The sequence below is a fragment of the Helianthus annuus genome, chromosome 3 (genome assembly GCF_002127325.2).
Source record: "Helianthus annuus cultivar XRQ/B chromosome 3, HanXRQr2.0-SUNRISE, whole genome shotgun sequence".
Classification (NCBI taxonomy): domain Eukaryota; kingdom Viridiplantae; phylum Streptophyta; class Magnoliopsida; order Asterales; family Asteraceae; genus Helianthus; species Helianthus annuus.
This window is the reverse complement of record NC_035435.2, coordinates 174,071,686-174,086,133: the sequence shown is the minus strand read 5'-3', so window position 1 is coordinate 174,086,133 and position 14,448 is coordinate 174,071,686.

The following is a 14,448-nucleotide window of genomic DNA, read 5'->3' as shown; positions in this document are numbered from 1 at the left end:
GTTATGCGGATCATGAGACGATCAATGTAATCACGGGTGCACACGGGATTATAGTGATAGTCGTATGAGAACCATAGAGTGTACTATTGTGTATGGTAAGACACGGAACGTAACATGACACCGAATACGAAACGGACGTCACATGGTCAAAAACATGGTGGATACGCCGCTGGTACTTCCTATATATAAGTGTTTTCATCATGTTACCAAACTCTCGTAAAACGTGCCATGAGAAATTCAGTGTTTTGAAGACCTTTTTGGACCTTATTGCTAAATTTTTTTTCAAACCTTCCGTCTTCCTAAATTTCGGGACGAAATTTCCTCAAGGAGGGGAGACTGTAACGCCCTGCGTTTTCATAATTTCCTTATTTAGAAACCATTGCTTGGATTTCTATTTTTGGAAACCTTGTATTCTTATAATCGCTCCTTTCATTGTAATCATTATCAAACCGAGACTTGGATCATTAATGAAGCTTGCATTTTGTTACATTTATGTTATACGCATTCTATGTATGCTCGTATGTTCGATTTGGTGAATCAATCGATGTTTAATCGTTATTCTTGGAAACTATGTGCGAAACTTGTAAATACATGAAACTTGTGCATTAAACGTATTTTGAACGTAAACAATACTTGATTATGAAACTTATACGCTTAATTATACTTCGGTTATGATTATCGTGCTTGATTACATCTTATACTATGCTTTTATGTCAAAACAAGTCCCTAAACTCTCAAGTTTGCACCTAAAAGCATCAAACTCAAAACTTCAGGGGCTAAATTGTAACAAAACGAAAGTCTGGAGATCAAGGGCGCCGCGTGACGCGAGGCTCCTTGGCGTCACGCGAGCCCCCTGTTTCGGCAGACTTGTGCTTCTCGAGCTGTTGTGCACGAAATCCAATCTTCTAATCTCACCCAATCACCTTTAATCCACCTCTAATCACCTCCAATCACCTTCTAACTCCCTAATTATAAATACCCACCTTCTCCAACCCATTTGACACTTTCACAACTCTCTAATCTTCACTAAAACACTCTCAAATCTGCAGAAAATCTGAGTTTGGACAGCTTCTTGTATCTTTACTAAAGTGAGTGTAACTCACTCATTTCTTAACCAAATCACTTGGTTCTTCTTCCTAATGCTTCATTATGTCCTTAGGTTTGAATCCTTGGTTTTTCCTTGGAAGAATCATGTTTGGATTTGCCTTAAAATGGACCAAAACTTTCTGTTTTATATTTTATTTTTCAACAACTTGTTATTCCTTATCAAACTTGAGTTTACTCATCTCATTCCTATGTCCTAATGCTTACAACACTTTTGTGGTTGGTTAGGCTTAAAAACAAGGTTGAGACTCTTAAAAATCAGAGGATTAAACCTCATAAACTTGGTGTTTTATTTAGGGTTTTAACCCACAAATCATGTCAAACTTAAGCTTTGATACATGAGTGATTATGGAACAACTTGGGTTGTTCCAAACATAAAATCCTCACATGGTTTGATGATTTCTAATAGTTAGTTTACTTAATGTACTTATTATAACCTTAGTTCATGACCCTCCTTGGTTGTTTTTACATCAAGTGTAGTGGTGAACATCAAAGGGGTACCTAAATGGGAGCTTGTCTTCCTACCCCATACGTGACATCTATGACCCATCTTGAGGTACCTAAATGAAGAATAAATCTTCTACCTCTTACTTGAATACTTAAAATATATATATCCTACAAGTTAAATAATATATATGTACATACACACCTTTGATAATCATCTAAGGACCTAAAACCTTGTCATGATTCTTATGAGTGTTCAACTCATGAAATCACTAAGACCCTTGTGGTTACCAAGTGTCATGCAAGTGTTGAAGGGAAGATGAATACTTTGATATTATATTCTATTACATTTTCATGTTACTTAAATTCCGAATCTTCCGAATCCCCCAAACTCATACACTTTGTTTCTTTGTGTAGAGGAACAAGGTGCTCCAACTAGCTAAACCACCAACTTACTCTCGGACCTCAAGCTAAAGACTTGCAAACCGTGAGTATACTCGTATTTCCCCCTTTTTACTTTTACCACTTTTGGGGTGTAACATGTTTACCTATTGAAAACTTACACATGAACACTTTGTTAAACACATGAACGTTCCTATAACATGCTTGTATACGTGATGGCTTGATACTTTAAACTTGGGTTATTCTTATGTGTTGAACTTATCATTAACTTCGTACGAGCCAAACCTTGACATATGTAGCGCTATAGGATTAACGACCCGCCCGTAAACTTGAGGTTATGTCTTGAGCATATTGCGTTTTCTTGGTTTGATATGTTAGACACATGCCATATTTAATGTTTATCTTGAATCATATGCATGCCATGAGGAATTGTTCACACTTTTTATCTTATGCTATGTACGTACCAAACTTGTATACTCGCCTTTGCTTTTGCATTGAATTGTATTTTTAAACATGTTACAGGTTGATGATGATGAAATGAAAACGGATAGCAAAGATGCCTAGATACTCACTTAGACGTTTAGGTTTAAAGTGTTGTATCAATTTTGTTTATGTTATGTTGAACAATGTTGTTATTTGCTTTTCTTGTAATGTTTTGACAATTTATTTTGGAAATGAAATTTGGATTATTAAATTATTGTCACAAATAGCGTTATGATGTCTCGAGCAATCTTCACACTTCGTCTCATCCCGATGTTTCCGCCATTGGTTGGGGTGTGACACGGCCACATAGGGAAATTAACGCAGATGTGGCGGGTTTTGTGACCATGAGACGGGTGCCTTCCTACAAGAATTTTGATCGGGGGCAACAGGAGATATATGACAATGTCTCCGCTTGTATAGGTGAAGGAAGGGAGTACAGTCGAAGAAGGGAAACTTGGGAGGGGTCGCATGGATCCGCAATGCAAGAATATTGGGCAGCTCAAGAAGCCCAGAGGGAAAGAATGAACAAGTTTATGGAAGAACAAGAATTGTTCCAAGCAATGCAAAGATCACACATGGAACAGTTGGCAAAAATGCAGGAGGATGAGGCTGCCCGAAGACGGGCATGGGAAGAAGCAGCGGCAGCACGTCAACAGGAAGAAAGAGAACTGAACCGACGCCGTTGGAGTGCTTTGTACGTCTCTCAACAAATGGCGATTAATAACACCAAGGTGCTCCATGATCAGGAGCGACACCAAAGAGACTACCAAGCTGGCCTCCCCTATGCTGAGCATTCGGGGTGGACAAATTACTCCGAACTTCCTCACCCGCAAGGCCCATCCGACCTGACTCCACATTGGCCCGAAGCGGTAGGGTCTAGCTTTGTCCCGATCCCATACCAACCACCGCCTCAAGGGGAGCAAAGTCCCCTCGATAACTATAGGGAGATGTTCGAGGCCCTCACTGGTTATCCTTACCAACCCAACCCGCCAATGGATCCAAACGAGCGATATCAGCGGTAGAGGTATGGTATATTTTATGTTGTTGTTGTTGTATATTTTGTTCCTTTATTTCTTGTCGTTTTTATTTAATTTATGCCTAGATAAATGAACTTTGTGGGTGTGTTCCCTATATAACCCTCACGAGACCTACTCGTCCTCCCAAGCTATTGGGGGGTTTAAAAGGGCTTGTTGCATACGCTAAATGCAACCGTGATTCCTACGAAAGTGAGTTAGGCTTGTTGTTGTTGTAAAATATTTTCCACATAAAATCGAAGTGAGATAATGCATGGCTTGGTAATGTGTTCATAAAAAGGGTAGAACTAAGTAACTAACAAATTTTGATGGTTGTGAGAAGCATGCTTCTACACAAGGATTAGAATTTGTAGGTATAACGGGTTCGCGGGACAACCATTTTTATGAAGAGATGAAGGATATGAGCATCAAGCGATAAAAATCAGGTGCATGTGTTTCTTTTTACTTTGATTGGTAGTTTAGAATAAGTGGATTGTAATGTGTATTTTAATTTATGGGGTGAAAAGTTGGGAAGGTTAGTCATGTCACATCCCTTGTGCATTTCTAAAACTCTAGTTCTTACACATTGAGGACAATATGTACTTCAAGTGTGGGGATGGGGGAGTAGTAAAAATTTTCGATTTTGACCCGTTCATTTAAACACTACACATTGAGGACAATGTTTACCTCAAGTGTGGGGATGGGGGAAAATTTCAAAAATGTCTTGTTTTCAAAGCAATCTCAAAAGCACAAGTAACCAAGTCAACGAGGGATGTCACAAACCATTTGGTCTTTTGTCATGGTCAAGTTCAAATTAATAAGCATAACGGGTATTTAGCGGGTGGTTATTTGAGAATAATTCGCCTAAGAAACTAGCAATTTATGCATATCACATATCATACCCTTATACGTGAGGTTTGAGCCACTTATATAGCATAGATTTACATTTACATGTTTCTTTGTTTGAGTGGACCATTAGTCGCGTATTGTAGAACTTGCAACTTTTGATACGTTTGAGACTATAGACCAAATACAAGCACGAGAATGATTAAGGCATTAGGTAAACCTTTTCTCTTAAAACCATTTTGCTATCCTTACCCGAACAAACTCCCTAGTCGCCCGTTTTGAGCCTAAACCTTTCGTTTGGCCACCCTATAGCCCATAAACCTTAAACCTTTTCTTTCTAAACCCGTGTGATGAAAATTCGATTATAGGAATCGCATTTGTATAGTTATACTTGATTGTTTGCATTGAAAAAAAAAGAGAGAAAAAAAAAGAGAAAAAAAGAAAATATTATGAAAAAGAATTGAAAATTGTTGAAGAAAAACACAAAAAGAAGTGTTAGTAGTTGTCGAATAAAAGGGTGAAAGATTATTGCCCATAGTTGATGTTTATATTTAGTTTTGTTTAATTTAGTGGTTTGTAATAAAAATCGAATTTTCATCGCCATAGCCACTTTAAAATGTCCTATTCCCTACCCTTAGCCTAGCCCCGTTACAACCCTTCAAAGACCTTTTGACTTGTGCTTAGTATTTGTGTTCGGTGGTGGAGAATGATTGAGTTGCAAGCCTATACGGGTACGTGTTCTAATCGGTTTTGAGCGATTGATTGTTGAAATGCTAATACATTATACACGTTAGCAAATTTTAAGCCGAGTGGAGAGCACATTGTGAGGGATATGCATGAGTTGTTAGTTTTACGGGCGGGTTAGTCTTGGATAACCATTAGTATATGTGATTGTTCACTTAACCGGTAAATATGTGAAATTTGTAAAGAGTTTGAACTTTTGTATGACAATAGACCTTAACCTCTGTCTCGGGAATGGGATGTGTATCCGTTTTTCGACCCACGTGAAAGTGAAATACAGATTTGCTTGAGGGCAAGCAAAAGACAAGTGTGGGGATGTGATACGTGGTTGTAAACCGGCGCTCGTTATTGTGTAACTTGACGTTTTTACGTAAGTTTTAGTTTCGAATAGCCTACTTTTAATCAAGAATGTGTTGTGCAGGTTTGATGGAGTTTAAGGAGCTTTTCGGGAGCTTTACGGGTCACCGGGTCGAAAACCAAAGCACCAGAACGCGTCATGGATCAACCGTGAGAGTCGGGAGCGAAAAATAGAGAATCCACAAAGGAGAGCCCGTCGCCGACGGGGTCCAGACCGTCGGTGACGCCTTCCAGACAAGCCCGTAGGCACATGTTTTACGTATCCAGGTATTTAGGCCGTCGGAGCAGGAGACAAAACCAAAGCCCGTCGCCGACGGGTTGAGGGCCGTCGGCGACGGCTTGTCAAAATCAGCAACGCGTATTGTGAAGTTTTGGGGGTTAATCTCGAATTTGATTGGTTTTCTAGCATTGAATACGGGGGTTACACGGGGAATTGAGTTTGAAACTTCATCTTGGAGCCTAATTCACCAACCATTACATCTCCAATTCCATCTATCATCATCATCATCATCATTAAAGATCATCAAGAATCATCATCACCATCTACACACTCAATCATTCCACAAACCCTAATCCTTCCACCATCACCATCCATCACCAACCTTCATCATTCACCAACCATCAAATCAAGCTTCAAGATGACTCCATCCGCATTCCAAACCTCCGGTGATCAGGTTGCATCAACCATGAGCGGCTAATCATCTCGGTTTCACCCCGGTGTAGGTAGTTGTTAATTTTAGGGTTTCGAATTGTTCTTGTTTTAACTTAGTGACAATTTGTATTTGATTTTTGAAACTATTGGTAATAGTGTTACATTTGTTGCGAATTCGTGAATTGTCGAGCGATGTTAAAAGTTATGACTTCACGAAACGGTGATATGTAATTGTGCATTATCATTGTTAGGATTTACTTGTGTTGATTACAAAGTGTCTTTTTGTCCGTTCTTCGTGGCGTTGATAGTTAGTAGCACCTAAGTCACGGTACACTAAATCCGTTAATCAAATGCATTTGAGTTGAAACTAAAACTTGTAGAAATCCTAGGTTAACAATTACCGAAACCGGGTGTGATTCCTTTTTATTATTATTGTTCTCGTATCCAAATTTCTTGCAATCGTTAAGTAGTAGTTGTTAATTAAGTAATTCAATTTCAGTAGTCTAAATTCACATCTTTCTACTAAACAAAAATACAAAAATATCTGGCAAGCTTCATAATTGTGACAAGTCTTTATAATTCAGTCAAATCCATACACAAACCACATACTCTTCGTGATCGACCCCTTACTACCACTAACACATTGTTAAGGGTAATTTGGGCTTATAAATATTATCTTTGACCGGAGCGCGACACTCCGATCAGTGGTTAGTGTTGTTGGTGCAGTCATCTGTCGTCTTTGTCTTAATATCGAGTCTCGGTTTCGGTGCGGATCTGAACAAGCGTGACATCATCCTTGTGACATCATCCATTGCATCATCATTATAAGAAGACTTCAACATTCACGTGAAAGTTAAGTCAAATGAAGTCAAAAATTGAATGGTCCAATGAGTAGCATCTATATGAAGGTCCAATTGTATGAAGTATGTGTTTGAAAGAAGTGATCAAGACTGTTTGAAGATATCCAATCGTTAGAAGGTTCCGTATGAAGTCTCATCATTTGTAATGATGTAACCGTTTGAATCATGTAGTGGTCGTTTGAAGGCTGGCCGTTTGAAGTTGTCATGTTAGTTTCAAACGGTCAGGGTTAGTCTATAAATAGGGTTCAAACGAATTCAGTTGTAACGATAGGGTCAGTTGATACCGAAGTGCTGCCGGTATTTCCTCTCACTGTAAACATTGTCAATTGAATATAAAAGAGGATTAAAGTGATTTTCTAGCTGTTTTCAAGTTCGTTTCTTAGTTTCCGCCTCTGAAACGTACGAGAGCTCTTCCGAACGACTCATTCAGGTCGAAACCGATCCTACAAGTGTAAAGGACTTGGAGTGTGCAAAATTTAGTCATAAAGGACATGGAGTGTACTTATCGAATAAAAAGGACATAGGGTGCAATTTTACGTATAACTAAAGGACAATTTGTGTAATTTAGTCTAATTTTTTAATACAAGCCATTTTCCAAGTTGATCAGCTAAGACTATATGTCTAGCAGAAGTAACTTATTGATATGAAATTATTTACATAGTTCTTCTTTTTGGTTGACTATATTGGATAATTTTGTTAGATGTGTTGGCTTTTGTATTGTATATACGATTAGAAACATATGTTACTTTCAATCATCCAAGGATGGAGTGATATTCATTAATCTTTTGATGAAATTGATTTAAATAAATCAATACCAATTAAATTTTTTAGATATGGATCTCCTCATCACTTCATTTTTTGCCTTAGTGAGTTAATATTTTATGCATTTATGACCTTTACTTTCTTTTGAGTTGTCTTTTTTTTTTCTTTTTGATTCCTTTCTATTTCATAGTTACCACATAGAACAACATGACAAATTATGGAGTTAATCTTCTGTTAGAAGAAAGTGTTCGAAAAAAGGGAATAACAAAGACTGTAAATCATAACCATCTTATTGAGGTCATCTTGGTTTAGAAAAATCGGGATAAGGCGCAGTCTAGGCGCAAGTCACCAAGTCTTGCGCTTTAGACAACAAAAGGTAAGGGTGTACAGAAGGCACACCTGCGGCGCAAAAAAGCACACCAAAAATCGTGATAAGGCGTAGTCTTGATGTCGCCTTTCGTATAGGGGAATACTTTTGTGTTTCAAGTTGTTGTACATAGGTTGCACATATATTTTTTTTATATATTAAACTATATACGGTACTTATTTATACCTACATTTTGGGTGACTTATGCTAGAAACCTATGAGAATAAAATTATTTAAACAAATTGCACTCCCGTACAAAAAAATGGGGTGCTTTGCGCCAGTGTTTTATACCCTATCTCCTCGGTGCGCCTCGCGCTTTTTAAATCTGAGGAGGTCAATTAACAATGATTACAAGGTTGAATTTTGATTTCATTACTAAGCTTCATATGTAATGCCTGATGCTAGAACATGAATTTTCCATTGTATAGACGTTTGTATTATATTTTTCTTTCCTTTTGATGGTTTATTGTTTTATAATTGTGAAAATAGGCAGAAAAGGCAAGGGTTGTTCTCATTTACTGAATTGACTGACGATATGGTGCGAACTGTTAACGAAAATGTCAAAAGAGATCTTAAAAGTTCAACGAATTCTGATTATGAAAGTCCCATTGAGAAGCCTTCAATTTGATCATATAGGTCTACTTACTTCTGGTACATGCTCAATTTGAGCATGCAATAATCAGTTATCATTAGTTAGTGCATAAGGTCTACTTACTTATGGTACATTTCCTGTTTCTTCAGGAGTGGCGATTAAGCTTTTCTTAGACTATTCTTAGATGCCACCTGCATAATGGTTTTACACGAGGTATGTAAACCGTAAAGGATATATTTCTCTTCTATGCATTCTATTTATTGCTATGATTACCCAAAGTAATTAGACCCTATGCACTAAATATGTAATATGTGCTAAAGTGAACCATCAATTCAGTAAATATATCACTTAATGTAGTTGCTTATGATGATAAATGGACAATATATATGTTTTATGCTTATTATATGATCCGTTGAAACCATGCAGGAAAGTATAGATGTGATTAGAGGTGCATAAAACCGGATACCCTATTCCTAGGTATTGTAATTCCTTATTTTTAGGTACGGTAAAAACTCGGAAACCAGGTCTTTTTTGGGTTTTTCTTTGGATATTTTTTGGATATGGATGGGGTTTTTAAGGGGCTGGGTTGCACATATATGTGGATTTTGGGCATTCAAAAAACCTATGTACGGGTATTCACAAAACGGGTACGGGTATTCACTATAACCGGGTTTAGGTTATTTTTCAGGTTTTGGTAGCTGAAGGTCATAGCCTGTGACCCTATGGGTAGGGTCGGGAAGGGAAAGAAAGTTGTGGTGGTGGTGGACTGATGGTGGCTGGGCATAACCATAGGATGGAGTATTTCACTGGTCAAGGTCAATACAGGTATCCACAATATGTAAGTTGACTTGGTTTTGTCGTTTTTGTACTATGCATGAAGCTTTTCAACCAAGATATGAGAAGTTAGTGTTTTCTTTGAATTCGTAGTCGGATTTCTACTTTCAAGATTTTACTGGATATGTGGCATTTTCAACTGTCATCTCCAACGGGTCAAACAAATAAAATAAAAAATATTTAGATAAAACCTTCTTCTGAACCAAGTTATTCAATAAGTTATATTATTATTGATTGCTTATGAAACTGGGTAAGCTTTTTGGGTCAACCAAACATGGTCTGGTTCGTTTCAACCTGTGCCAGAAAAATCTAAAGTTTTTGGTGTTGAGTCGTTACTCAACCTCCCAATTTTGCCACCTCTATTGTTCAGTGTCGGATAATAATGCAATTATAACTACTTTTGGATTTTGACAAAGTATCACACATTTGTAAGCGAAATAAACTTAAGTTAATTATACGCACACATGAAGATTAGCACAGGGGCAGTTGATTACCCTTTTCTCTGCTAATAATTATTGTGGTAATCATCCTTAGCCTTTACATATTTTTGCTCTCTCTCTCTCTGTCTCTCTTTCTTTATATTTATATATATATACACACACACACACACACACACCATATACATACTAGGGGTATGTTTGGCAAAAGTAGCTGGTGGCTGGTAGCTGGTAGCTGAAAGTTGGAAGCTGGTAGCTGGTAGCTGTAACTGGTAGCTAGTAGCTGTAGTTTTTTAGATATATTTGGTGTTTGGTAGAGTAGCTGGAGCTTTTAATAAAATGTATAAAATTACCAAAATGGACATAACTAAAAATTTAGAAAGTTGGTGCATTAAAAAGTTCCTTATTTTTAGAGGTTAGAATAGTCATTTTTCCCTAAAAGCTTGTAGCTCCTTCTAAACGCTACTAGTAGTAGCGTTCAACCAAAAGCTTCAAGCTCCTAACCTAAAAGCTTAAAGCTCCTTCAACCAAACAAGACTTTTTATTGAGTAAGAGCTTTTTCTTAAAAGCTTAAAGCTAGAAGCTCTTAAAAGCTCCTAAAAGATTCATGCCAAACATACCCTAGATGTTTATTGGGTTGTGCTAGCGGTGTTAATCGGGTCGGGTTAGTTGGGTTTTGAGGTTTCCAAAATGTAATCGAACACTAGCCCAAATAAGCTCGGTTCAATCGGTGTTCGGGTTTAACCCGAATTGGGTCAGTTGGTTACTTGGGTTGTTAAATTGGCTGCTAAAAAGTCTTTCGAAGTTTGGTTTAATCATGCTATGTAAATGGGTTGATTACATGTCACAATCTTCAGTTTAACGTAAATGGATTGATTTTGTATTCGACTTTGGAAAATTAAATCAGATTTCAGTTTTGAATGTATAGTCATGTCAAACTAGGGGTTTTGGTTGTGGGTTTTAAGTTTTAACAGTGGTTAACTGATCATTAGGTCAGTTTTGTGCCACGGGTGGCCAGTTTTTTTATTACTATATGATGATTTAAGGTCAAACAACCAGTTACCGCAACATTAATTAAAAAAAATGGCAGATGTCGGATATGATCTTATAAAACAAGAACTTGGAGATACGCACTATGCTATGTAACTATGTCATGGTTTCTGTTCTATAAAGTTTAGTCACACATCTTTCTTCAAGTCAATTTTCTTACACACGAAGCGAATATACCGGTTCGGTACCGGTACTGAAAACGAGGAAAATAGGTATCGTATTGTAGATTGCTGAAAGGATTGGAGTTGAGGTATGAAGCAAGGCGAACCACTAATGAATTGACGAAATAACGTTTCTGTTGTAAGTTAGGTTTTCGGGTGTTGAATACAATTGTGTAGTGCCGTATTGTTTTATCATTTATGGTTATGGTATGATATGTCAGTGGTACGTGATCGAGCCTGGGTTGGCAAGTCGCACTATACAATGGTTATCATTCAGGGGGGCTGCAAAACTATCAATTTGGCATTCTATATTTGACAGAATATTAGCCGGTAAGCTTTTTTACTTCAGTTGAGAATGTTTTCCAACATTTTTTTGTTTGTTCGCAAGATCATTTCATTTTTATAAATTGAATAATACTATGTTTTGCCTGCAGAGTCACTGTTTGATGCTTTCGCTCCTGCTTCCTTTTTTAAGTTTGTGGTATTCTCAATCTTTGAGATGAGATATCTTCTTACTATATGAAGGCAAGTCGGTTTGTAAATAATGTAGAGGGTTAAGAAGCAATGAGACGTGAACTTTCACTTCTTTATAGCTGGTTCTGAATCCCAGAAAGAATTTGAAATTATGTGGTCAGAAGAAATGAAATAAAGAGATGATAATTTCGTCTTTAATGATCCCCAGAAGATTACACTGAAAGTGATGAGAAGCCAGAGCAGAATCCAAGAGATGATAATTTCGCCTTTAAGGATCCGGAGAACATTACAACCGAAAGTGATGAAAAAATCTAATTGCTTCATCCATTGAGTTAAAGTCAAGTTTGCGCACATACATTTAATATCATGGTGGTATAAGATTAACCACTACGGTAAAAGTAGATTCTTGATGCATGAGGGATGATGATATTACATCTAGCACATTTTGCCATTGCATTCAGTCAAGTATCGTGGACTGGTCCTTATTCAATTGCCTTGGATACAAGCAATGCTTGGATCATGGAACAAAACTACAGGAGATAGCAAGGATACGGGTGGTATTTTCTTCTATTTTATTTTTAGCAATTTTTTTGTAGGAATATTAATACGTCAACTAATTTTAAAATAAAAAAGAAGTCTCAGACAAGTGTTGAAAGTGCCCTTTTGTTCTTAACATGTCTGCCCACACCATATGCCACGCATAATTAAAAAAAGGTTATTACAATTTACCGAAGTATATAATGTTGGTTACAAGTCTATTAAAGCAAAATAATGGAAAACGGTTGTGTTTGCACGAAGAAAAGAATGGTTGAGCATTGTACGTTTTGAATTAGAATAGCTAAACTTTGGTTCAAAGTGTTATGATCTGAATACTATATCCGCTCCAATGTTAAAGCCAATTTCTTATGATCTAATTACTCTCATTTAGAAACTGAGTAGCAAGATAAGGATGTTTACTTTCTAATATGGATCTAAAGTTAAAAAAATGTTATGAGTTTTATTATGGTTGTGTTTATTTAGGGCGTGCAGGATTAGTTATACCAAGACCAATATGGTGATCAGAATCGAATTGATTTGCTGCATAGGGAACATGACCGTAGCACCATGAATGTTGAAGAACATATAAAACTGAGGGTGTGAAGGAGCCAATGGTACACTTGAAAGAGGTAGCATATGACAGATGGAAAAAGATTCATCCATATGTTAGTGCAAGAGATAGAGGAAGATAATATAATTTAGACAAAGATGACAACCTACAAATAAAGCAATAAATGTTGGTATATAAAGTGGAGTGAATATGCCACACGGGTATTTGACTTCATTAGACCACAAAGTGTAGCTTTTAAAACTAACGTGTATAACATCACAATATTAATATTAATATTAATATCAATAGTGATAATGATAATGAAGATATATTCTTTTACCAACCCGCGAAGTTCGCGGGTTCTTAAACTATGTTGTATATAAAGAGATCTTCAATGACTTGTGAAATTTTTATGGTTATTATGTATTTTCGTTATTTCACGTACTTTCTATGATTTATGTTAATATTTGAATGTACCTGTAATAAATTATTTACGCATTAAAGTATAAATTTTTTGTTGTTTAGCCACCCGTGTATTACACGGGTACTTAGACTAGTTCTTTTTATAAATAAATAATAAAACACAAAACTTATATAATAAAATAACTTATAAACCATAACTTATGCTAGAGGGTAATTAGATATACTATATTTTATTTGTAAGACTAGAGGTTATGTTTTTAACAAACTTTGTTATTTTAATTAGAGTCATTATATTTTAATGATCAGCTATTAAACACTTATAATGTTAGCTTTTAGTTTTTTAAAAAAGATTCGAACATATGTGCATATTTGTATTAACGTTTCGACGTCACTTTCTTTTCATGCGTAATGCACTACTTTTTTCACACGCAACACGTAACTTTTTCATTTACCACATGTTCATGGTTCAATGGTCTTACGCATATTCTTTGTTCGGTTTAACAATCCCGCCGTAACACACGGGTCCTAAAAACTCGTTTTTAAAAAGAGTTAATTACATGTTTAGTCCATATGGCTTGCACAAAATAACATATTTAAATACTAATAGTTTAAAATCACCTTCTAGGGTATTAACTTTTTATTTTGTAACGTTTGGAGGTATTAACGTTAATTGTTTGTTAAACTATTAGTACATGGACTAACTACGTTAATACCCTAGAAGTTAATACCTCTAAACGTTACAAAATGAAAAGTTAATACCCTATAAGGTGATTTTAAACTATTAGTAACTAAGTATTTTATTTTGTGCAAACTACATGGACTAACTATGTAATTAACTTTTTTTTCTTTTATAAAAAATTCTCATTTTTGTTCGGGCTGCAAAGCTAAGTGACAAAGTGCTAAATTACCAATATGCTTTTAAATGATAAAAATAAATGGGATTATAATACAATGATACCGGTAACTTAACTAAAGTCTTGTTTATCTCTAGATGAAATATCCATACGTACATAAATTTGCTCGGTTACAATCATAAGAATTTAACATATTACATGTAAACAGTTGTTATCAATGCACCAAACTAAATCATGATTTTACTCTTTTCATTCTACATAAATTTGCTTCTTGAGTGATATAAGACCAAGTACGATTTTCATCCCTTTCGGTTTGACCATTAAAACCTATTTTGAACCCGACCTAAATAAGTTTGTGTGGGTTGGGGTGTTCAACCCTAAAACGGGTTTTTACACCTCTAGTTTATATATATTATAATAATTTACATGAAGGGGAATAGTGTCACGAAGTTGCCTGGCACTTTTCTATTGGTCCAGTTAAATTACGATTTGCCCTGTTTAAATT